A 27007-nucleotide genomic window follows, 5' to 3' on the forward strand; every position below is an offset into this window, starting at 1 on the left:
GTGTGTGTGGTGTGTGTGTGTGTGGGTGTGCCAGAGATGAGGGAGTGTATGAAAAATGTCTCTGTGGAGTGTGGCATCTTTTCTTATGAGGTGTTAAGTCCCCTGCAGGTGACACTTCCTTCATTCAACCTCCTGTTGGCTGTGCTCACTCTCACTTCCTCCTTTCTCATGGTCATGACAGACACACATGCACTAACTGTCTGTGTTGTTCCCTTTTACAGAGAGCCAGAGGCATACCGGTTTGTCCAGGGGAAGGACTGGGGCTTTAAGAAATTCATCAGGAGAGACTTCTGCTGGATGAGGCCAATGGGCTGCTGCCTGAGGACAAGCTCACTCTCTTCTGTGAGGTAGGACACAAGTTCACACAACATAGAGATACAGGAACAGCCAAAATAAAGGAATTAAAGATAATGAGGGATTAAAGCAGAGTTGTACACAGATGTGTTCTGAGTTAATTAAAGCAATTAACATCCCATCATGCTTAGGGCATGTATAAAAAAGCCCAGTTGTCCATTATTTTGTCTACCCTGGCTAGTATAATATATGTCAGTGACTTGAAAGAGGGTCTCAAAGGGCATAGGGGTTAAAGGGTGTTTGTCAGTCACCAGATCTCAACCCAATTGAACGCATGGCATTTCTCATGGAAGAATGTGTTGCGTCCCTCCAATCGAGTTCCAGACACTTGTAGAATCTATGCTAAGGCACGTTTGAGCTGTTCTGGTTCGTGGGGCCCTATGCCCTATAATGTTGGCAGTTAGATGTACTCTTATAGATGGGTTGGTTGTTTAGCATCGACTTGCTGCGCAACTATGGGGCAAACAGACGGGGTTGGCTTATATTGTTAATAACATGTTAATTGATATTTTGTCCCCAATGTTTATTGAAAACCTAAAATAGTGCACAATGAGAACAAAAATACATTGTTGCGGTTGTTGGTTGACTAGATAGCACATGTTTTGCCATGTTAGCATAGATGTGAAATCAGTCAAAACACTTCAAAACAAGGCATGGTATCAAGAACAAGATCAAATGAGCTGAAACGAGACACTTACGATTCACCACATCGTAGTTTTCTTGTCGTTGTTGCTAGCAATCTGGCCATCCAAAACCATAACACACGGCCTATGCCGCTTGAGTGGCCACAGCTAACCGTTTATAGAACGCACACAGCTAACCGTTTAGAGCGCACACAGCTAACCTGTTTATAGGACGCACACAGCTAACCTGTTTATAGGACGCACAAGCTAACCCGTTTATAGAACCACACAGCTAACCCGTTTATAGAACGCACACAGCTAACCCGTTTATAGAACGCACACAGCTAACCTGTTTATAGGACGCACACAGCTAACCCGTTTATAGGACGCACACAGTCTAACCCGTTTATAGGACGCACACAGCTAACCCGTTTATAACGCACACAGCTAACCCGTTATAGAACGCACACAGCTAACCTGTTTATAGAACGCACACAGCTAACGCGTTTATAGGCGCACACAGCTACGCGTTTATAGGAACGCACACAGCTAACCGTTTATAGAACGCACACAGCTAACCTGTTTATAGAACGCCACACAGCTAACGCGGTTTATAGAACGCACACAGCTAACGCGTTTATAGGACGCACACAGCTAACGCGTTTATAGGACGCACACAGCTACCGTTTATAGGACGCACACAGCTACCGTTTATAGGACGCACACAGCTAACCGTTTATAGGACGCACACAGCTAACCCGTTTTTAAGACGCACACAGCAACCCGTTTTAGAGGACGCACACAGCTACCGTTTTAGAGGACCACACAAGCTAACCCGTTTTAAAGGACGCACCCCCCACACCAGCTAACCCGTTTTAGAGGACGCACACGGCTAACCCGTTTTAGAGGACGCACACGCATTAAACACCCCGTTTTAGAGGACGCACACAGGCTAACCGTTTTAGAGGACGCACACGGCTAACCCGTTTTAGAGGGACCGCACACGGCTAACCCGTTTTAGAGGACGCACACAGGCTAACCCGTTTTAGAGGACGCACACGAGCTAACCCGTTTAGAGGACGCACACGGCTAACCCGTTTTATAGAGGACGCACACGGCTAACCCGTTTTAGAGGACGCACACGGCTAACCCGTTTTAGAGGACGCACACGGCTAACCGTTTAGAGGACGCACACGGCTAACCGTTTTAAGAGGACGCACACGGCTAACCCGTTTAGAAGGACGCACACGGCTAACCCGTTTTAGAGGACGCACACGGCTAACCCGTTTTAGAGGACGCACACGGCTAACCCGTTTTAGAGGACGCACACGGCTAACCCGTTTTAGAGGACGCACACGGCTAACCCGTTTTAGAGGACGCACACGGCTAAACCCGTTTTAGAGGACGCCACACGGGCTAACCCGTTTTAGAGACGCACACGCGTAACCCGTTTTAAGGACGCACACGGCTAACCCGTTTTAGAGGACGCACAACGGCTAACCCGTTTAGAGGACGCACACGGCTAACCCGTTTTAGAGGACGCACACAGCTAACCCGTTTTAGAGGACGCACACGCTAACCCGTTTTAGAGGACGCACACGGCTAACCCGTTTTAGAGGACGCACACAGGCTAACCCGTTTTAGAGGACGCACACGCTAACCCGTTTTAGAGGACGCACACGGCTAACCCGTTTTAGAGGACGCACAACCCGCTAACCCGTTTTAGAGGACGCACACGGCTAAACCGTTTTAGAGGACGCACCGGCTACCCGTTTTAGAACGCACACGGCTAACCCGTTTTAGAGACGCACACGGCTAACCCGTTTTAGAGGACGCACACGGCTAACCCGTTTTAGAGGACGCACACGGTAACCGTTTTAGAGACGCACACGCTAAACCCGTTTTAGAGGACGCACACGGCTAACTCCGTTTTAGAGGACGCACACGGCTAACCCGTTTTAGAGGACGCACACGGCTAACCCTGTTTTAGAGGACGCACACGGCTAACCCGTTTTTTATGAGGCGCACACGGCTAACCCGTTTTTGAGGGACGCACACGGCTAACCCGTTTTAGAGGACGCACACACGGCTAACCCGTTTTTAGAGGACGCACACGGCTAACCCGTTTTAGAGACCGCACACGGCTAACCCGTTTTTAGAAGGAACGGCCACACGGCTAACCCGTTTTAGAGGACGCCACACGCTAACCCGTTTATAGAGACGCACCGCTAACCCGTTTTATGAGGACGCACACGGCTAACCCGTTTTTAGAGGACGACACACGGCTAACCCGTTTTTAAGAGGACGCCACACGCGCTAACCCGTTTTAGAGGCACGCCCTACACGGCTAACCCGTTTTAAGGACGCACAACGGCTAACCCGTTTTAGAGGACGCACCACCGCTAACCGTTTTTAGGACGCACACGGTAACCCGTTTACGAGACGCACACGGCTAACCCGTTTTTAGGACGCACACGCAACCCGTTTAAGGCGCCACACGGCTAACCCGTTTTAAGGACGCACCACGCTAAACCCGTTTTAGAGACGCACACGGCTAACCCGTTTTAGAGGACGCACACAGCTAACCCGTTTTAGACGCACACGGCTAACCCGTTTAAGGACGCACACGCTAACCCGTGTTAAGGGACGCACACGGCTAACCCGTTTTAGAGGACGCACACAGCTAACCCGTTTAGAGGACGCACACACGGCTAACCCGTTTTAGAGGACGCACCACGCTAACCCGTTTAGAGGACGCACACAGATACACTGGGACTAGGGCCAGGAGTCTGGTCCTAACCATGTGACCTGACCAGGAAAACCACATGCGGCATCACTAGTTGCCACAAAGTCATAAACCCTGTCTATTTCTGCTATTTCTCTTCCATAACCCAACCACACTGCTAACCTTATGCCTAACTTTAAATTAAGCCAAAAAGGTCTGTGCGGACTCTTATTCCGTCAGTTTGTCAGTAGGGCTCAGGTCAGATGCTTGTAGTGTTGGGCTAGATATCCCCTGTTATTACTAGGCTGTAAAGAGGGGCAGCAGAGGCTCCAACTAATCTCCATCCTCTTGCTGTTCTCTCTCTCTGTGTCGACGCCCCTGTTGGATTGGGGAACAGAGTAGAGGTCAACCATCTCTCCATCTTCTTGCTGTGTCTCTCTCTCTGTGTCGCCCCCACCCCCTGTTGGATCAGGGGAACAGAGTAGAGGTCAACCATCTCTCCATCTCTTGCTGTGTCTCTTCTCTCGTGTCGCCCACCCCCCCTGTTGGATCAGGGAACAGAGTAGAGGTCAACCATCTCTCCATCCTCTTGCTGTGTCTCTCTCTCTGTGTCGCCCACCCCCCCTGTTGGATCAGGGGAACAGAGTTAGAGGTCAACCATTCTCCATCTTCTTGCTGTGTCTCTCTCTCCTGTGTCGCCCTACCCCCCCTGTTGGATCAGGGGAACAGAGTAGAGGTCAACCATCTCTCCATCTCTTGCTGTGTCTCTCTCTCTGTTTCGCCCACCCCCCCTGTTGGATCAGGGGAACAGAGTAGAGGTCAACCATCTCCATCTCTTGCTGTGTCTCTCTCTCTGTGTCGCCCCACCCCTCCCTATTGGATCAGGGGAACAGAGTAGAGGTTAACTTTCTGGAGRTGTTAATGTTCTCGTTGTCATGCCTGCGCCCATAAATGTTTAAAAAGCATGGAGGTGGCTGTTTAAAGAAACCTAATTAACCCTGTGGGTATGGTGCTGGAAACCATGTCTTGAAGTTTCCCCCTGTTTGTTATGAGAGAGAGGAGCGATGTGCAAGTCTGTTTAAAGTGCTTCCATACTGGGCCTATTGACAGAGGAGTAGGAGGTGCATAGCAGCTACTACAGAGCTGTGGGGGGTAAGGTGACTGCGTGTAATCTGTGTGTGTGTGCACATGTGCCTGTGTATGTGAGAGAGGCCTGGCATAGAGAATACTTCCAACACATCCCTCCCCAGTGGTGTTAGGCTGCTGGTTGGTTATAGTCCTGGGTGGCTGCCCCTCTTGTGTACATCTCTGGTAGCTACACCAGCTCCATTAATGAGGAAACCCATGTGGATTTGGCTGGGCGGTACACTGTATATTACTATATACCAGCATTGATGTACGGACCGKTTTAGGTTTTTACTTTAACTTCTATAACGGTATTTKAATGTTTGGTTTGTAATATGCCATGTGGAACATCCATTTCCTCACAGACCTAGCCCTGCCCCGTCTCACTCAAGGAGCTCATTTGTTGTTGCTTGACCACAAGACACTTGTGTTCAGTCTGCATGATCAATGCAGCACATGCAACGATGTTGATGACAACGATGTTTCCACTTAGCTTCTTCATTTAAATCCACAAGCGTTCTATAAATACACTATGAGTTTGAGKTTCTTACAACCAGAMCTCAACCTCAACGAACACCTTTGGGATGAATTGGAACGCCGACTGCGAGCCAGGCCTAATCGCCCAACATCAGTGCCCGAYCTCACTAATGCTCTTGTGGCTKAACGGAAGCAARTCCCCGCAGSAAWGTTMCAACATCTAGTGGRAAGYSTTCCCAGAAGAGTGGAGGCTGTTATAGCRGCAAWGGGGGGAYYAACTCCATATTAATKGCCATGTATTTTGGCCATATCACCCAGCCCTAGTGTGGGTTACTGTAGTGAGTTAGTGACCCTGGAATAAATGATGAGGGTGCTACCACAAGGTCTTCCCGTGGGCAGGTAAGAGTGTAAAGTACTTCAATATTCCTGGTTCTTGTTCCCCCTGGGATGCAGTCTTTACTACCATCTGCAGTCTTTACTACCGGTCTCCTCGTTCTCTCCTATCGTTCTCTCGTTCTCTCATTCTCTTTTTTTTCTTTCATTTTTATCTCTCTCTCTCTCTCTCTCTCTCTCTGTCTCTCTGTCTCTCTGTCTCTCTGTCTCTCTGTCTCTGTCTCTCTGTGTGTGAGAATGCTGTTCATTGACTACAGCTCAGCGTTCAACACCATCGTCCCCTCCAAGCTCGTCACCAAGCTTAGGACCCTGGCACTGAACATCTCACTCTGTAGCTGGATCCTGGACTTCCTGACGGGCCGACCCCAGGTGATGAAGGGTAGGCAACATCACGCCCACCAAACTGACCCTCATGGGGCCCCCACAGGTGTGTCCAAATCTCAAAGAACTTAAAATGGTCCACGTGCACCGTCATGAAGAAGGCGCGACGGTGCCTCTTCCCCCTCAGGAAGTTGAAAAGGTTTGGCTATGGGCCCTCAATTCCTCAAAAAGGTCTACAGCTGCGCTTTTGAGAGCATCTTGACTTGCTGCATCACTGCTTGGTATGGCAACAACACCGCCCTCGATCGCATGGTGCTAGAGGATGGTGCGGACAGGCCAGTACATCACTGGGGTCGAGTTCCCTGCCATCCAGGACTTCTATATCAGGCGGTGTGAAAGGAAGACCGGAAAGATCATTAATGACTCCAGCCCCCCCAAGCCATAGACTGCTCTCTCTGCTTCCGCACAGCAAGTGGTACCGGTGCATCAAGTCTGACACCAACAGGTTCCTGAACAGCATCTATCCCCAAGCCATAACGCTTCTAAATAGGTTCTAGGGAATATCTGAGTTGGCTCTTGTATTTAGTTCTCTATGGCACGCTCACAGGACTCTACACACTCACGCACACTGACACTCCAACACACACATAACATGCACACACATTTATACTGACTCTACAGACATGCACACACACTCACATACAATCATAAACAGAGTAGCAGCAGTGTAAATGATCATACACTGAGTATACAAAACATGAAGGAATCCAGGTGAAAGCTATGATCCATTATTGATATCACTTCTTAAATCCACTTCAATCAGTGTAGATGAAGAGGAGATGACAGGTTAAAGAAGGGTTTTTAAGCCTTGAGACAATTAAGACATGGAGTGAGTGTGTGTGTGTGTGTGTGCCATGCAAGGGTGAATGGGCAAGACATCATTTTTAAGTGCCTTTGAACAGGGTATGGAAGTAGGTGCCAGGCGCACCGGTTTGTGTCAAGAACTGCAACGCTGCTGGGTTTTTCACACTCAACCGTTTCCTGTGTATATCAAGAATGGTCCACCACCCAAAGGACATTCAGCCAACTTGACACAACTGTGGCAAGCATTTTGGTCTACATTGGCCAGAATCCCTGTGGAACGCTTTCAACACCTTGTAAAGTCCATGCCCCGATGAATTCAGGCTGTTCTGAGGGCGAAAGKGGTGGGGGTGCTACTCAATAATTAGGAAGAGGTTTCTAATGTTGGGTATACTCTGTGGATATCCTGATGCCTAGTCACCTTACCCCTATACAGTTGAAGTTGGAAGTTTACATACATCTTAGCCAAATACATTTAAATTCAGTTTTTCACAATTCCTGACATTTAATCAGAGTAAAAAATTCCCTGTCTTAGGTCAGTTAGGATCACCGCTTTATTTTAAGAATGTGAAATGTCAGAATAATAGTGGAGTGATTTATTTCAGCTTTTTTTTTCTTTCATCACATTCCCAGTGGGTCAGAAGTTGACATACACTCAATTAGTATTTGGTAGTATTGCCTTTAAATTGTTTAACTTGGGTCAAACATTTCGGGTAGCCTTCCACAAGCTTCCCACAATAAGTTGGGTGAATTCTGGCCCATTCCTCCTGACAGAGCAGGTGTAACTGAGTCAGGTTTGTAGGCCTCCTTGCTCACACATGCTTTTTTCAGTTCTGCCCACATATTTTCTATAGGATTGAGGTCATGGCTTTGTGATGGCCACTCCAATACCTTGACTTTGTTGTCCTTAGGCCATTTTGCCACAACTTTTGGAAGTATGCTTGGGGTCATTGTCCATTTGGAAGACCCATTTGCGACCAAGCTTTAACTTCCTGACTGATGTCTTCAATATATCCACATAATTTTCCTCCCTCATGATGCCATCTATTTTGTGAAGTGCACCAGTCCCTCCTGCAGCAAAGCACCCCCACAACATGATGCTGCCTCCCCCGTGCTTCACGGTTGGGATGGTGTTCTTCGGCTTGCAAGACTCCCTCTTTTTTTCTCCATATATAACGATGGTCATTATGGCCAAACGGTTCTATTTTTGTTTCATCAGACCAGAAAGACATTTCTCCAAAAGTATGATCTTTGTCCCCATGTGCAGTTCCAAGGCTACTTCCTTGCTGAGCTGCCTTTCAGGTTATGTTGATATAGGACTCGTTTTACTGTAGATATAGATACTTTTGGACCTGTTTCCTCCTGCATCTTCACAAAGTCCTTTGCTGTTGTTCTTGAATTGATTTTCACTTTTCGCACCAAAGTACATTACTCTCTAGGAGACAGAGCGCATCTCCTTCCTAAGCGGTATGATGGCTGCGTGGTCCCATGGTGTTTATACTTGCGTACTATTGTTTGTACAGATGAATGTGGTACCTTCAGGCGTTTGGAAATTGTTCCCAAGGATGATCCAGACTTGTGGAGGTCAACAATTTTTTTTTCTGAGGTCTTGGCTGATTTCTTTTGATTTTCCCACGATGTCAAACAGAGGCACTGAGTTTGAAGGTAGGCCTTGAAATACATCCACAGGTACACCTCCAATTGACTCAAATGATGTCAATTAGCCTAACAGARGCTTCTAAATCCATGACATCATTTTCTGGAATTTTCCAAGCTGTTTAAAGGCACAGTCAACTGAGTGTATGTAAACGTCTGACCCACTGSAATTGTGATACAGTGAAATAATCTCTGTAAACAATTGTTGGAAAAATTACTTCTGTCATGCACAAAGTAGATGTCCTAACTGACTTGCCAAAACTATAGTTTAACAAGAAATTTGTCGAGTTAATGTTTTAATGACTCCAACCTAAATGTATGTTAACTTCCGACTTCAACTGTACATACAGTGCATTCGGGAAGTATTCAGGCCCCTTGACTTTTTCCACATTTTGTTACGTTACAGCCTTATTCTAAAATGTATTACATCGTTTTTTTGCCTCCTCAATCTACACACATTACCCCATAATGACAAAGCGAAACTGGTTCTTAATGTTTAGCAAATTTATAAAAAACAAATACCTTATTTACATAAGTGTTCAGACCCTTTGCTATGAGACTCGAATTTGAGCTCAGGTGAATCCTTTTTAACATTGATCATCCTTGATGTTTCTACAACTTGATTGGAGTCCAACCGTGGTAAATTCAAATGATTGGACATGATTTGAAAGGCACACACCTGTCTGTATAAGGTCCCACAGTTGACAGTGCATGTCAGAGCAAAAACCAAGTCATGCGGTCAAAGTAATTGTCTGTAAAGCTCCGAGACAGGATTGTATCAAGGCACTGATCTGGGAAAGGGTACCACAACATTTCTGCAGCATTGAAGGTCCCCAAGAGCACAGAGGCCTCCATCTTTCTTAAATGGAAGAAGTTTCGATCCACCAAGGCTCTTCCTGGAACTGGCCGCCCGGCTAAACTGAGCAATCGGGAGAAGGGCCTTGGTCAGGGAGGTGACCAAGAACCCAATGGTGAAATTGACAGAGCTCCAGAGATCCTCTGTGGAGATGGTTGTCCTTCTGGAAGGTTCACCCATCTCTGCATCACTCCACCAATCAGGCCTTTATGGTAGAGGGGCTTGACGGAACGCACTCCTCAATAAAATGCACATGACAGGCCGCTTGGAGTTTGCCAAAAGTCACCTAAAGACTATCAGACCATGAGAAACAAGATTATCTTCTCTGATGAAATTAAGATTGAACTCTTTGGCCTGAATGCCAAGCGTTATGTCTGGAGGAAACCTGGCACCATCCCTAAGGTAAACCATGGTGGTGGCAGCATCATGCTGTGGGGATGTTTTCAGCAGCAGGGACTGGGAGACTAGTCAGGATTGAGGGAAAGATGAACGGAGCAAAGTACAGAGAGATCCTTGATTTWAAAAAAACTGCTCCAGAGCACTCTGGACCTCAGACTGGGGCAAAGGTTCACCTTCCAACAGGACAATGACCTTAAGCACACAGCCAAGAYTACACAGGAGTGGCTTCGGGACAAGTCTCTGTATGTCTTTGAGTGGTCCAGCAAGAGCCTGGACTTGAACCCCAACTAACGTCTCTGGAGAGACCTGAAAATAGCTGTGCAACGTCGCTCTCCATCCAACCTGGTAGAGCTTGAGATGATCTGCAGAGAAGAAAGGGAGTAACGCTCCAAATACAGGTGTGCCGAGCTTGTAGGCTCATACCCAATAAGACTCGAGTTTGTAATCGCTGTCAAAGGTGCTACAACCAAGTACTGAGTAAAGGATCTGAATACTTAAGTAAATGTGATATTTATTTATGAACTTATTTTTGCTTTGTCTTTATGGGTTAGAATAAGGCTGGACAATGTGGAAAAAGTCAAGGGGTCTGAATACTTTAAATGCACAGTATGTACCGCTCACTCCAGCATCCCTGCACTCAAACTGACCCTGTGCTTCGCTTCTTACTTTCTTGTGTTCTTTTATTTGTTGTGTGTTTTTGTTCAACCTTATGTTATTTTTAGTGCTTCATTGATATTGATTACTTAATGCATATTTGGGTTTGGAGTGTGCAAGAAAGGAATTTCACTGTACTAGTGCATTTGACATTAAAACTTAAACCTCTTATCTCTCATTCCTTCCTTCCCTCTCTCTCTCCTTCCCTCTCTCTCTTGCACTCTTGGCCACATGGTCCTGTCCTGCTTCTGAGAGAGAGGGAACGCCCCAGAGTCCAGTGCTCTTCTATCTTCTCTTGGCTCTTTTTCCAATGCCACCCCTCATCTCTTCCCTCTCTCCTGGCTTTGCTCCTCTCCCTTCTCTTGTTTCCTCCTCACTGCTCCCTCCTCTCCCTTCCTTTGCTCTATGCCTCCCCTCTTTATATCTCTCCTCTACATCTCTCCTCGCAGGTATCTAATGAAAGGATAGTTTCCATTAAAGGTTCTGTGCTGGCTGTCATTAGAGGTGGTCTGAGAGGAGGAGTAAAGGAAAGGAGCGGTCCCTTCAGAGGAGGAGAGAAACAGGAGGTGGCAGGAGGGGAGGGGGTGGAGGAGGAGAGCGAGCGAGAGTAAAGGAAATGTGGATGACCGGAACAAGAGGAGATGATTGTCTAGCTCTCTCTCTCGCGTTATCTCTCTCTCTCGCGCGTTATCTCTCTCTCTCGCGCGTTATCTCTCTCTCTCTCTCGCGCGCGCGTTATCTTCTCTCTCTCGCGCGCGCATTATCTCTCTCTCTCCGCGCGCGCGTTATCTCTCCTCTCTCTCTCGCGCGCGTTATCTCTCTCTCTCTCTCCGCGCGCGTTATTCTCTCTCTCTCTCGCGCGCGTTATCTCTCTCTTCGCGCGCGTTATCTCTCTCTCTCTCTCGCGCGCGTTATCTCTCTCTCTCGCGCGCGTTATCTCTCTCTCTCGCACGCGTTATCTCTCTCTCTTCTCTCGCGCGTTAATCTCTCTCTCTCGTGCGCACGTTATCTCTCTCTCTCTCGCGCGCGTTCTCTCTCTCGCGCGCGCGTTATCTCTCTCTCGCGCGCTCTTGTTATTTTTCTCTCGTTCATGGCCATAAGGTCCCATCCTGCCTCTGAGAGGGTGGAATAGCCCCAGAGCCCAGCACACATCTCTTCCCTCTCTCCTGTTATTTGTTCTCCATCTCTTATCCTGTCCTGTGGCCCCCTTCCCTCTCCTATCCTCTCTCACTCCCCTGGCCCCTCATCTTCTCCCCTCAGGCAGAGATGTAGAACAGGGTGTGTGGTGGAGAGGAGACATGTACCAGTGTGAATTGGTGCCAGCTGAACGCCCTCTTTCTGTCTGCTCCTCAGGCAGTTATTTAAACACCACACCAGCGAACTAGCTGGGTGTCATGTAGGGGAGTGCCAGAACAAACCCGGCCATCCTTTCTAGCCATCTTTTTTCTTTTCCCTCACGTTATCTCTCGCTCTCTTATCTCGCTCTCGTTATCTTGCGCTTGTGATCTCGCTCTCTCGTTATCGCGATCTCACTCTCATGCTCTCGCTCGCGCCCGTGATCTCGCGCCCGTGATCTCGCTCTCTCTATAATCTTCTTCCCTCTGTCTGTCTCTGCCAAAGCTCCAGACACCTGCAGGTATTTAATGAGAAGATGGTTCCCATTAAAGGTTCTGTGCTGGCTGTCACGAGGTGCTCTGAGAGGAGGAGTGAAGGAAAGGAGAGAGCACAGGAGGTGGGAGGGGGCGGAGGAGGAGAGAGAGAGTGAGAGAAAAGGACATGTGGATGACAGGAAAAAGAGGAGATGATGGGCAGAATTGGATGGATTGAAGTTTAGGAGAAATGTGCAGGCAGACAGATTAATGGGTTGGTATGTGGGGGAGAAGTGTCTACTTTCCTCACTTCTCTAATGAGACACCCTGGTAAATGGCTCGTCTCTCTCTCTCTCTCCTCATCTCTGACAGGGCTCATACTAACCTCACTCACCAAGGTCACAGTTTAAATACACTATGGATCCAGTTTTAAAGCAGTGTACTGTATGGATCTCTAGCTCCGGTCCTGGAGAACTAACTGTATGCAGGATTTTGTTCCAAAACCAGCTGGGCTGAAGCGAAACCTGCACACCAGTAGTTCTCAAGGACCGTAGTTTTCCACCCCTTACATACGTTAGTTGGAGAACTTCCTCATAAAACGTACTGTATCTCTGCCTAAGGGGTTTTGCTTACTGTTAAGTGTGGCTAGCTCTCTTCAGAAAGTTAAACAGAAGTGTCTTTCGGATCCTCAGTCATCCTAAATTGGTCAGTCAGTGGTCCATCTTTAGGCAGACGGAGGTATTGTCAGAGAGCATCGGCTGGTGGGCATGATTGGCTTGTTTCAGGTAGCCTCCATTTTTTTCACCCACTCTGTCACCTCAGGGAGTGAATGAACCACTGACGGGTTTTCTCATTCTACCCCAGCATAACTCTTAACAGTGATGATACAATAGTGCTTCTAGTCTCATCCTAACCACCCTGCAGCCTCTTTGTATCCACAGAGCTTTCTTTCTATCTTTCTCTCCTCTTTTTATCTCCACCGTCTCCTCCAAGGGAGTGTGTGAATAAATGAGGTGGGTGCTGATGTTCAGCTGTTTCCTCCTCTTACTCCTGCTCTTTCTCTCTCGGTCCCTCCTTCTTTCTCCTGGCTGTCTGTGGGTAAGCACTTTGCCGGGTGACAGCGCCCATCCTTCACAGGGCCCTGCCATATGCCAAGCTGCTGTCAGAGGAGTCTGCTGCAGATGCTCCAGCTGCTCTCTTCAACCCTATCTACCTCCCTACACACCATCCTCTCTCGCCTCACACACCTCCCCAAAACAGACGGGGAGATGTGTAGAGCTCAGTGAGACTGAGACACAAAGTGAGAGACTTGGTTAGGGAGGATAGACAGAGAAAGAATGGGAAGGATGGAAGATGGGTGTAAGAGGGTGGAAATAGTTTGAGAGAAGACGTAACAGGGTTTGGAGTAGGCTTGGGCGGTATCCAGATTTTCATATTGTCATATCGCCCTTCTCATATACCAGGATTTACGGTATAACTGGCATAGCACACAAGGCAAGTGCTAAAAACGCAAGAAAAGCCCATTGGGCCTGTATTACCAGAATGCTAACAAAATTAGCACAAACTACTATAATAGTGAAATCACATAGGTAAATGCTAACGGACAAACTAATTGCAAAGACTGGCAAACCCAGCTCATAAAGTTATACAAGCATAGCTACTAGCTACCGGATATCATTTTCGATCTATATGGACATTGACAAGCGAAAGTGAACAAGATAAATTGTGCAAATGAACAAAGTTGTGATGCTTGCTTTTCTGAAGGAAAAGCAGCATGTGTACATGGACCAGATGGGAGGAGAATGGAGGGGGGAAAACACTAGTAGGAAGCACAGGGGGAAAAATAACTCATCCAGAGATCTTTGACTTCTGTCAGAAAGCCATACTAAGATATCTGATGGAGAACATTGAGTAGTGAATTGCACATRCGTGTAAGTTCATCACCTCATGTGCGCTGCACAACAGAGACTCACTGATAGAATGCTATGGATTCACCACATGGCTTTTTCCCGGTGTGCTGTTTATAAACAAACACGTGACTGGCTCAAGTGTTCTGGGGGACTACGATAAGCTTCATCGTTTAAAATGTGACAGGTGAAATGAAGAAAGCAATCTGCTTTATCTCTTAACGTATTGCACAAGTGGACTGCAGGTAACAACTTAAAGTAGCTACAAATATCAACATTTATTGAAAAAGTTTGAATAAATATTTTTGAATATTGGAAGAACCATCCCGTGGTTTTTCCAAATACACTGCTATACGATATACGATATACCGCCCAAGCCTAGTTTGGAGTAGGGAGAGAGCGAGGGTAAAATGGCGTAGAAAGGAGTTGGCAACAGAGAGAATAAGTGAGGGAAATAAAGCAAGATGACACTTGAGAGAAAGAAAGAGGGTTAGAGACCCAGTAACTGAGATGGACAGATGAATAGTGATAGATGGAGAGAAGGTGAGAGAGGAGAAAAGTGCCTTTGTTTCATGTTGATCCTCATCTGATCCTCATGGGGCGGCAGGCAGCCTAGTGGTTAGAGCGTTGGACCAGTAACCGAAAGGTTGCAAGATCGAATCCCCGAGCTGACAAGGTAAAAATCTGTGGTTCTGCCCCTGAACAAGGCAGTTAACCCAGTGTTCCTATGCCGTCATTGAAAGTAAGAATTTGTTCTTAACTGACCTGTCTAGTTAAATAAAGGTACAAATAAACTCTACTGGGTTTTAACCATTTCGCTGTGTCCGCAGCACATCAACGTTGACCTCACGTGTATCTGTTCCAAGTTGGGTTAGGCGGTATCCAGATTTGCATACCTTCATACCGTGCTTGTGCCTTCCCGGGATAGGCGGTCTTACCAGTAGTGCACACAAGGGGAGCATTTTGTTAGCATACCAGAATGCTAACAAAATAATAACAGGTACAAAGGAATCCCCTTAGCGGTTAAGTAAATGCTAACGAGCGCTAAGACCATCAACCCAGCTCATACAAGTTTGCAAGTATCTCAAAACACACAACAAATATTAGTCAGCAGGGATCTTAATCCAGGAGGGGATTATCTCTTCTGTTACAAGAAGCTTGATCTTTCAAGCTAACGTTAGCCATTTAGCAAAACCTAGCTGGAGAGAATTTGTCCCATCTTAGATAATTAACTCAATAGTTATAAGATATATAGCTGGCAAACATTAGTAGTGAATATCATACAAGTGTAACTTGATCACCTTTCTCCAGTTGCGCTGCAAGGAGTGACTGGCCTCAAGAAGCTCCCGTTTTGCTCATTGTGCTTCTTTATAAACAAACACGTGACAGCTGTTTTGGAAAACAAGTACTGGTAAGCTTCATAATGAAAAATAATGTAACATTCAAAATAATGAATGTAGTCTGCTTTGTCTATTACCTAGTGCACAAGTTGACTGCATGTATTTATATAAAATGTACAAATATTCAAATTTGCTTAAAACGGTATTATCGTACGAGGGTATTTAGAAACCCTAGTTTCTAGGCCACCTCATTCAGGTTGAACAAATTACACCTTGATGCAACAACATCAACAGATCTTTAAACCCAATCAAAAAGCCCCTTTAGTTCTTCTTATAAAAAATGAAGCACCAAGTAACGGCCTTTCTCCCGTGCTCCTCCAGGTCGTTTCCTTCAAGCGCTGTTAAATCGGGCYTCCGTCTCAAAGCTATCAGTTTAGTGTCTCTGATCTTCCAGCAGAGAAAACACAACTAGTTTCAAGGAACCTGAATGGCTGGCCTGCCTGTTTTCCTGCATCCGTGTGTCTGCGTCGGTCTGTCTGCACTTCTCTCTGCCACCCAGGCAGTTGTTTGTCTCTGTGGAAGAACAAGGCTGGCGAGACAACAGTAACACATGGCTCCAAAACAATGGTAAACTGGCTGCTGTGGCTCCGGTCCGCTCTCGCTCGTGCGCGTCGTTCACCAGCTTGACTTCAAATCATGCATGAAATATGCCTCTGCCCCCGTCTCTGTGTGATCCTGCAGGTGCAGGCTGGTCTGCTGAAATACAAACTGTAGATCTAGTCCAGTACCCTGGTGTGAATGGTGTCTCCACGGACACCATCTAATAAAGTAGGGGAATAATTTGGCTCATCCACTATGAAGCTTTAATGGATTGCCAGCAGGGTTGACTGGTATGCTTTGCCCCAGTTAAGCACCTAGATTTAAGTAATTTGGTTTAATCTCTGCATGTGTGCGTGTGGGCTTTTAGATGTATGTGGCCTTATTTTGGGGATTGCTGATACCTCTGAGGAAAGTATRTTTATAAAGACAGTGTGTTTGCAATCAATATAGTTTGTGTGTCTTGAGCAGCGCTGTTTACTCTGGTTGACTGGAGAGCGGCTGGAGAGAGAGCGGAGGAAGGGCCAGTCATGCATTATAAAAACTCTGGTTGACTGGAGAGCGGCTGGAGAAGAGCGGAGGAAGGGCCAGTCATGCATTATAAAAACTCTGGTACTGGAGAGCGGCTGAGAGAGAGCGGAGAAGGGCCAGTCATGCATTATAAAAACTCTGGTTGACTGGAGAGCGCTGGAGAGAGAGCGGAGAAGGGCCAGTCATGCATTATAAAAACTCTGGTTGACTGGAGAGCGGCTGGAGAGAGAGCGGAGAAGGGCCAGTCATGCATTATAAAAAGCTGCTGATGAGTTCTGCGCTCGGGGTTCAGACGACAACTTTAAAAGATCACACACCTATTAAGGCAGAGCTGAGGAAAGGTGTGCGTACGTGTGTGTGACCCAGTCTGCTCTGGATTGATCAAGAAAAGTCATCTTGAACATAAGACACGAGTGAAGGGAAAAGAAAGTGTTCCATAACTTAATGAACTTGATTTGCAAAACATTTCTGGGATATTTCACGCATGGCGTACGTAAATCTATAAACAGACACGTAGAGGAGTAAAAGAAGACTGACGCATAAATGAATGAATCTTCTGGGCTTTGAATTCCATAGCAACTGTCTGGTCTCAGAGATAAGAGGCTGCATGTGAGTCAATAGAGAAACCAGCAGGAGGGTTTAAGCCATACATAACATCGCCACCATAATGATACAGAATATACGGCCTTGCTGACGAGGATGATGGTGATGATAATTGTTGAACATGCTGGTGATGAAGATGATGATGATGACAGGAGAACATGACAGAGGGGTGAAGACAGAGTTCAGTGGTGTGTAAATAGGAGCTAGCTGCAGAGCTACAGCAAAGTGTTGTTTCCACCTGGTTAGTTGATGGAATAATGGCCAGTTAGCCAGTGTGATTAGCCTAGCGTGGCTAGCTAGCGTGGCCATACAGCGGCTGAGTGCACGCCATGCTATTGTTTATTATACCAACAGACACACATGAAACAGAAACACTCCCATCTGTATTTACCACTATAGATTAATGAGTGCTGCACAATTGGCACCCATTCCCTACAGTCAACATTGAGCACTATATAGGGAATAGGGCGCTTTTGAGACGCGGCCATACAGAGTGCATCTCAACAGACCCAGTGCTGTCTGTTGAGCTTACTGTTCTCCCTCTTACTCAGTCTCCAGTTTACCAGTCATACAGAGTGCATCTCAACAGACCCAGTGCTGTCTGTTGTCTTACCTGTTATCTCCTCTTACTCAGTCTCCAGTTTACCAGTCATACAGAGTGCATCTCAACAGACCCAGTGCTGTCTGTGTTGACTTACCTGTTATCTCCCTCTTACTCAGTCTCCAGTTACCAGTCTACAGAGTGCATCTCAACAGACCCAGTGCTGTCGTGTTGACTTACCTGTTATCTCCCTCTTACTCAGTCTCCAGTTTACCAGTCATACAGAGGCATCTCAACAGACCCAGTGCTGTCTGTGTCTTACCTGTTATCTCCCTCTACTCAGTCTCCAGTTTACCAGTCAACGAGGCATTCAACAGACCATCGTCTGTTGTCTACCTGTTATCTCCCTCTACTCAGTCTCCAGTTTACAGTCACAGAGTGCATCTCAACGACCCTGCTGTCTGTTACTTACCGATCTCCTCTTACTCAGTCTCCAGTTTACCAGTCATACGAGTGCATCTCAACGACCCAGTGCTGTCTGCTGTGACTTACCTGTTATCTCCCTCTTACTCAGTCTCCAGTTTACCTCTTTTAATCTACCTCCTATACTGTCTTCTTTCTCCTTCGCTCTCTCATCTCATCTTCATCTCTCCTCCACACATGTCCGTCTCTCCCAGTCCTTGTATGAGTTCTAATCAGTGTCTTATGAGTAACTTGTGTGTGTGGATGGATGTACATCATTCATACTAAAGTCCCCTGGAGTGTGATTTATGGAGCCAGCTGTGGGTACCAGACTGTGCCACACACACAGTGATACACAATACTCGTGGTCACAATGCTCTCCTCTCAACATCACCATTTCTTTGTACTGTGTCCCTGTAATGTCATCACAGGAAATGAGCTTGTGTTTATGAGTCTATTTCCTCCTTGGGATCCTATACCCTCCTATTATTTCTCTGTCACCCTGTCCTGCCTTTTTCTCCCAGTCTTTTATTCTCCATGTCTAACCCTCCGCCCTGTCTTTCTCTCCCCTCCAGGCTAACACTTACACCTCCATCAGGAGCAAACAAGGGTCCTTGACATTCAATTTCCTGCTTGCCACACACTTTTTCATGTGTGTTTTTCTCCCCTTTCGCTCTGCCTGAGTCAGATGGGCGGACAGAGGAACGAGAGAGGAACAGACAGAGAGGGGGACAGGGAGGGTGTTTTCATGGGGCAAGCCTCCATCCCTCCCTGTCTGAACAGACAGAGAGGGGGACAGGGAGGGTGTTTTCATGGGGGGCAGCCTCCATCCCTCCCTGTCTGAACAGACCAGTAGCAAGGTCACCTTACTGGGATGCATTTGGGAGTTTGTGGCCGTTACACAGCTTTTTCTAGGAACAGTTTTAGTGGCAATGAAACATATTTTTCCGGGAATCGTTTCAGGCTTAGGAATGCTTCTTCAAAATGTTTGGATTCTTCTTGGAAATTATTGGGCAATGTTTGGATTCTTCTTGGAAATTATTGGGCGATGTTTGGTTCTTTACTTCTGTGGTTTTAAAGGTTGCTGATAACCTAATAGGAGTGTGTGTGTGGACGTGTTTAACTATACTTGTGGGGACCAGAAGTCCCCACAAGAACAGTGAACGAACAAAAACTGGGGACATTTTGTTAGTCCCCACAAGGTCAAATGCTATTTCTACGGGGTTTAGGGTTAAGGTTAGGAGGGAAAATTGGATTTTAAATGGTACTACATTTGGTGTCCCAACAAGGTTAGTTGTACAAGACTGTGTGTGGGGCGCACGCTGTCCTGTAGTGAGATAAATTAGTATGTTCAATGTTGTCTTGAACAGGTGGCTAAGCCAGCATGGAGAATATATACACACACACTCTAATGATTAATAGACTGAGTCAAGTCCCTGTCTAGTGTCTTGTTTGAGTGGATGTGGTAAATGAGCAGAGCACACCGTTAATTCTTGGAGGTGTGTGTTTGCATGGCAGCTTTATTTAACGGTTGATGTATTGATTGGTGTGGCAGAGATCGTCTGTTAGTGGCTGATCTTCCTGTATATGATTTGATGTGTGTGTTGTCTGATTTGTCCATTAGAAGGTGTAAGGTGATAGACGGTCTAATACCACTGATGTCTGTCTGTTGGTTGCTGTCATGTATACAGTGTGAGTAGACTGACTGGCTGATCTTCCCTTTCTCCCGTCTTTCTTTTTTTCTTTATTTTCTACATTTCTTTTTCTCATTCTTTTTCTCTCTCTTTCTCATTTTCTCTCTCGTCTCCTGTCTCTCCGTCTATCTCTCCCTCCCTGTAGGTGAGTGTGGTGCAGGACTCTGTGAACATCTCAGGTCAGAACACTATGAACATGGTGAAGGTGCCAGACTGCAGGCTGGCCGATGAGCTGGGAGGGCTGTGGGAACACTCCCGCTTCACTGACTGCTCCCTGTGTGTGGCGGGACAGGAGTTCCAGGCACACAAAGCCATCCTGGCAGGTAAGACTACTTTTGTCTCGCACGCCACGCACGTGCATACTGACCACACAGAACACCTGACCGAGTTCTTACAGATATGGACACATCAATGACAAACACAGACTATGGGCTCTATTGTAACAAACCTAACGCAATGTTAAATCTTAGCGCTGGCGGTAGCGTTAGAAATATTTTTGCAATTTTCACAACCAGAATTATGGCCGCAGTAGCTGGCGGTGGAGCGAAAGGTCTGGACTTATAAAACACGTTGTGGGTGTGTCAAGGTTTGGCCCCACACTGACCAATCAGAACATGCTCCATGGCTAAATATGTAGTTGCTTTGTAGTCCTACTGTAAATTGCAGTGTGGTCATGCCAAACATAATCAATAAGCAAGACTAAATTCACTTGGCTATCAATAAGTGTATAATTCTAATAACTGAACAGCAGGGCCTACCGAGTGGCGCAGCGGTCTAAGGCACTGCACCGCAGTGTTGCGGCGTCACTACAGCCTGGGGTTTGATCCCCGGCCATGACCGGGAGTCCCATAGTGCGGCGCACAATTGGCCCAGCGTCGTCTGGGTTAAGGGGAGGTTTTGGCCGGGGTAGCTTTACTTGGCTCATTGSGCTCGGGCCGGGCGCCTCCAGCCTGACTTCGGTCGTCAGTTGAATGGTGTTTCCTCCGACACATTGGTGCAGCTGGCTTCCGGGTTAAGCGAGCAGGTGTTAAGAAGCTCGGCTTGGCGGGTCATGTTTCGGAGGACACATGACTCGACCTTTGCCTCTCGTGAGCCCGTTGGGGAGTTGCAGCAATGAGACAAGATTGAAATTGGATTGAAAAAGGGGTGAAATTACAATAAAAAAAATAAATACTAAACAGCAACTTGTTTTAAATAAGCTATGTTTACATTTTGAGTTGAGGGCACCATAATTGCTCCACATGGGCATATCATACAGAGAAAACGTGGACTATGTTGGGTTTTACAAACATCCATACTTTTTAAAGGAGCTGGATAAAGATCCAAAGTAAAGAGAGAGGGTGAATGTTATACTATACCACTGTTATACTACTTGTAAATTTCATGTTTTATAAACATAATGGTACCATCTTACAGATCATATTTGCACTTCTACAGAAAWAGTAGTTGGGGTCTCAACTTACTGTTGTGAGTTAGAATAGTAGAATACACAAGGTGCAATTTCTAAATGTGTTTATCAGCAGTTCTAGAAATGTGAGTTATAGATCTGTCATTCTCATTGAAAGCAAGTCTGAACAGATCTACCGCTTATTAATGTACACTATTTCTATGCTACCCGTTCATAAGTTTGTTTTTGCGTCTCTTACTTTTGGTTTTGTACAMCAGCTTTAAACAGCTGAAAATACATTATTTTTGTTATTGAAAATATATTTCACAGTGGTTTAGATGTTCCAATGCTTCTCTACACTGCTTGTTTTGTCACAAACTGAAATCAGGCGAACTATCAGAATTTTATCAGCCATGATATGGCTGAGTGATTTCAGCATATTGAAAGGGTCTTCGTAAAAACGACGCAACATTTTCTCTACACCCCATATGCAAAATGTGTTAGACATGCACAAAATTAACCCTGCTAAAAACTTTGGCTTTCTACTGTCAACAGGGGGGGGGGGGGGGCGCGGCAACGAAATTGTCTACTTGCCAGACCCTCAAGCAACTCGTGACCCCTCATGATAAGTTTTGATTTTTGGGGCCCCCAGTCCCATTAAAGTGTCCCATCCCTGCCATTAAACCCATAGATGTGTAAATCTTTCAAAAAAGTTTGTTTATACAAAAAGACAGTGTTTTCAACTTTCAAATTAAGTTTTTTACTAACAACAATATTTCTAAACAGGATCGTGGTCAGAAGCATGATAACAAAATCACATCTCTCGTTCCATGAGCGTAAGGCAATGTGTGCACACGTAGACTTAGCTCTTGGCCGGAGCATGGATTTGTGTCTATCCATTTGAATATAGTTTATTAAATAGTTCACACTATACCATACAATAGGCCTAGTTTAGAACAAACATAGCAATTTATTTTTGATATTGGCTTCAACATGGAAATATTTGTCTAACACACATTGCGCTAACACGCATGGACATTGCCCAAACGTTATTAATAAGATAGTCTACCATCGCTGTTGATATGGCCGCGTTAGCTGACTTTGCCACGTAAAATGTAAACAAATTAACAGGCTACGTGCGCGATTCAGCACCAAGGACAACGATCGGAATTTCCGTAATTTGACATTTAGGTTCAGATAAAAGTAGAAGATGGATTTTTTTTGGTCAAAATGATAAAGGAAAAAACACAAGCAGTCTATTGCAATAACTTAATTTTCCTAAAGTGACTTCCTACAGTCACTGACACCTTTCATTCCATGGGCATCGCACATAGCCCAATGAGTCTAAACTTATCACAGTAGTTGCATGGATAAAAATGTAAAGAAAAAACGTGAATGTCTGACTGTTTGATGCTCATGCTATTGTTTTATAAAACATTGCTATAGGCTACTGATATGCTACCGTTGAGCCCTCCACTGACCAAATCAATGCTATAACCAATTGCTATTCACAAAATCTAGCTTTTGGTGAGTCTTAAATATCACCAGACAAGCGCCTGCTTGAAGTTGGGACATTGGCACACGTATTTAAAGACACCCCAAATATTTCCACTCTCTCACACCGCAGCGCACGCGAGCTGATATAAGACAGGTAATTACCAACCCTTGCTGCCAGGGTTGGAAAATAGTGGAGTGCTGGCTTTTAGAAGTTGAAATTGCCAAAGAGCAAGGCTGTTTAATGCAGCTGCAAATACGAGCAATGACTGAGTATCTGAGAGAACTTTGAGGAACTCTCCTGTGGAGAATGGAATGGCTGTCAATTATCCAGTCCATTTTGAGACATTTTAATTGGTGCTACTGTGGCATTGGGGTCTTCACTCTCTCTCTCCACCCCCTCATCTGGCTGTCTGCACCTCCCCTCTCTCCTTTTCTCCTTCGCTTCCTCCGCTACCTGGGTTAGGTGACACCCACTCCCCTCATTGTTTCTCCCTCTCCACCACCGTTCCTGTGACAACTCTCCGGGCCGTTAATCGCTGTGGAGACGGACAGAGCAGGATCAAAAGGCTGTGGAAGTGTGTGTGTGCTGGCTGAGCGGAACGCTTTAAATTGGCTTCTTATTGGTCATGTGATCTAAAACAGTGTGTGGTGCTGCTCTTCTCTCTGTCTACTGCAGAACGAGCTCGGCACTGCCCTCTCTATAATAACCTCACACAGCTATGGCACAACACTCACCACACAAAACAACTCTCAGCTATGGAACAACACTCACAACAAAACAACTCTCAGCTATGAACACAACACTCACAACAAAACAACTCTCAGCTATGGAAACAACACTCACAACAACAAAACAACTCTCAGCTATGGAACAACACTCACACAAAACATCTCTCAGCTGTGGAACAACACAACAAAACAACTCTCAGCTATGGAACAACACTCACAACAAAACAACTCTCAGCTATGGAACAACACTCACCAACAAACACCACTCTCAGCTATGGAACAACACTCACAACAAAACAACTCTCAGCTATGGAACAAACACTCACAAACAAAACAACTCTCAGCTATGGAACACACACTCACAACAAAACAACTCTCAGCTATGGAACAACACTCACAACAAAACAACTCTCAGCTATGGAACAACACTCACAACAAAACAACTCTCAGCTATGGAACAACACTCACAACAAAACAACTCTCAGCTATGTGAACAACACTCCACAACAAAACAACTCTCAGCTATGGAACAACACTCACAACAAAACAACTCTCAGCTATGGAACAACACAAACAAAAACAACTCTCAGCTATGGAAACAACACTCACCACAAAACATCTCTCAGCTGTGGGAACAACACAACAAAACAACTCTCAGCTATGGAACAACCACTCAACAACAAAACAACTCTCAGCTATGGAACAACACTCACCAAACAAACAACAACTCTCAGCTATGGAACAACACTCACAACAAAACAACTCTCCTATGGAAAACAACATCACAACAAAACAACTCTCAGCTATGGAACAACACTCACAACAAAACAACTCTCAGCTATGGAACACAACACAACAAAACAACCTCTCAGCTATGGAACAACACTCACAACAAAACAACTCTCAGCTATGGAACAACACAACAAAAACAACTCTCAGCTATGGAACAACACTCACAACAAAACAACTCTCAAGCTATGAAACAACACTCACAACAAAACAACCTCAGCACTATAATACAACACCTCACAACAAAACAACTCTCAGCTATGGAACAACACTCACAACAACAAACAACTCTCAGCTATGGATACAACACTCACAACAAAAACAACTCTCAGCTATGGAACAATCACAACAAAACAACTCTCAGCTATGGACAACACTCACAACAAAACAACTCTCAGCTATGGAAACAACACTCACAACAAAAACAACTCTCAGCTATGGAACAACACTCACAACAAAACAACTCTCAGCTATGGAACAACAACTCACAACAAAACAACTCCTCAGCTATGGAACAACACTCACAACAAAAACAACTCCAGCTATAGGAACAACACTACACACAACAACAACTCTCAGCTATGGAACCAACACTCACAAACAACCACAAACAAACCTACTTCAGCCTACTGGAACAACACTCACACAACACAGAATCTTCAGTATGAACAACACCACAACAAAACAACTCTCAGCTACTCCGGAACTAACACTCAACAACAAAAACAAATCTCAGCTATGGAACAACACTCACAACAAAAACAAGTCTCAGCTACTGGACAAACACAACACGCACAAACAAAACCACAATCTCAGCTATGGAACAACACTCACTACAAAAACAACTCTAACAAGCTATGCGAACAACACTCACAACAAAACAACTCTCAGTAGGGAAACAACACTCACAACAAAACAACTCTCAGCCTTGGAACACACACTACAACAAAAACAATCTCAGCTATGGGACAACACTCACAACAAAACAACTTTCTCAGCATATGAACACCACTCACAACAAAACAACTCCTCAAGCTATGGAACAACATCACAAACAAAACTAACTCTCAGCTATGCGCAAACAACACTCACAACAAAACAACTCTCAGCTATGGAACAACACCACAGAACAAAACAACTCCAGCTTTGGAACAACACTCACAACAAAACAACTCTCAGGCGACTATGGAACAAACACATCCACAAAAACAACCTCTCAGCTATTGGAACAACAAACACTCACAACAAAACAACTCTCAGCTATGGAGACACACACTACACAACAAAACCAACTCTCAAGAGCTGATGGAACAAACACTCCACAAGACAAAAACAACTCTCAGCGCTAATAGAACAACACATCACAACAACAACACATCTCAAATAACAGCGATTGGAACAGGACACTCACAAGTCAATATATCAAAGAACATCAATCAAGCTGATGCAACACGCTCACAACAAAACACAACCACTCAGCTATGGATAGCGAGACACTCACACAAAATACAACTCTAACAAGCTACATATGGAGAGACAACAACTCACAACAATAGACAAACTCTCAGCTGTTGGAACAACACTCACACCAAAACAAAAACTCTCAGCTATGGTATAACAACACTCACAACAAAAACAACTCTCAGCTATTAACAACACTCACAACAAACAACTCTCAGCTTCAATATATTATGTGTGAACTATACATAATAGAGAGTGTGGCCACGATACTGTACTCGATATATTTGGTGAGTAAGTAATAAAGTTACAACACTCACACGACCAAAACAACTGCTGACTGCCATATGCGAACAACACTCACAACAAAAACATACTCTTCAGCTGTGGAACAACACTCACAACCAAAAAGCAACTCTCAAAAGCTATTGGTACAACACTCAACAAAAAAAACAACTCTCAGACATGTATGGTATCCAACACTCACAACAAAACAACTCTCAGCTATGGAACAACACTCCAGTTGTCCTACTCCTAAGCACACTAGTCTCATACTTTGAGAGGAATCACATTTCTTTATTAGAAAAACACATGTAGACTATGAAACAATKATGATTTAGAGGGGGAAACGGTCTCCCTGTGGAGAATGGGAATGGCTGTCAATTATTGAGTCATTTTGAGCCATTTTAATTGTGTGCTGCTGCGGGGTTGGGTTTCTCTATCTCTCTCTCTCTGACAAATCTCTGATGAATTAAACAACGCTATGTGGTGTAGTGTGGCCCAAATTACATCCTATTCCCTAGTGTGCTACCCTGGTCARAAATAGTGCACTATATAGGAAATAGGGTGCCATTTGGGKYACATCCTGTATCTCCTGGTTCATGGCCCTGCTAGTCTTCAGTGAGAACTGGTGCTGCTGGTCAAACTCATTGAAGATGGCTTCATTAGGCCTTGGGAGTAGCAGTAGCAGGACGGCGTGTACAGGAGGCTGTCATTCTTTCCACTGCCCCTGTGGCAGACAGACAGACAGATGGGAGACACATCAGCCAACTGAACTATTCCTTCTCCTTCTCTCCCTCCTTCTCTCTCTCCTCTCTCTCGCACGCTTGCTCTATCAATCTTACCTCAACTAACCTGTACACCCGCACATTGACTCGGTACATAGCCTCGTTATGTTACTTTTTATTTGAGTTTATTTAGTAAATATTTTCTTAACCAACATTGCAGTTCAAGAAATAGAGTTAAGGGCTTGTAAGTAAGCATTGTATTTGGCACATGTGACAAATAGATTTTGATGTGCTCTCTCTACCCCCCCCCCTCCTCCAGCCCGATCGCCAGTGTTCAGTGCCATGTTTGAGCATGAGATGGAGGAGAGTAAAAAGGTGAGTGTTGTTGACAGTGTTGTGACCTGAACAGTCCTGTGTGTCAGTGGGGAGGAT

At 45.5% G+C, this 27007-nt stretch overlaps 1 long non-coding RNA gene across 1 annotated transcript; it reads left to right on the forward strand.

The window, feature by feature from the left end:
• Nucleotides 1–226: 226 nt before the first annotated feature.
• LOC112081033 (uncharacterized) lies at nucleotides 227–26978 on the forward strand. Its single transcript, XR_002896283.1, has 3 exons — nucleotides 227–347; nucleotides 19854–20031; nucleotides 26895–26978. It is a non-coding gene; the product is annotated as an uncharacterized lncRNA (long non-coding RNA).
• The last annotated feature ends 29 nt before the right edge of the window (nucleotides 26979–27007 follow it).

Source organism: Salvelinus sp. IW2-2015, unplaced genomic scaffold, assembly GCF_002910315.2.
Source record: "Salvelinus sp. IW2-2015 unplaced genomic scaffold, ASM291031v2 Un_scaffold16681, whole genome shotgun sequence".
NCBI lineage: Eukaryota > Metazoa > Chordata > Actinopteri > Salmoniformes > Salmonidae > Salvelinus > Salvelinus sp. IW2-2015.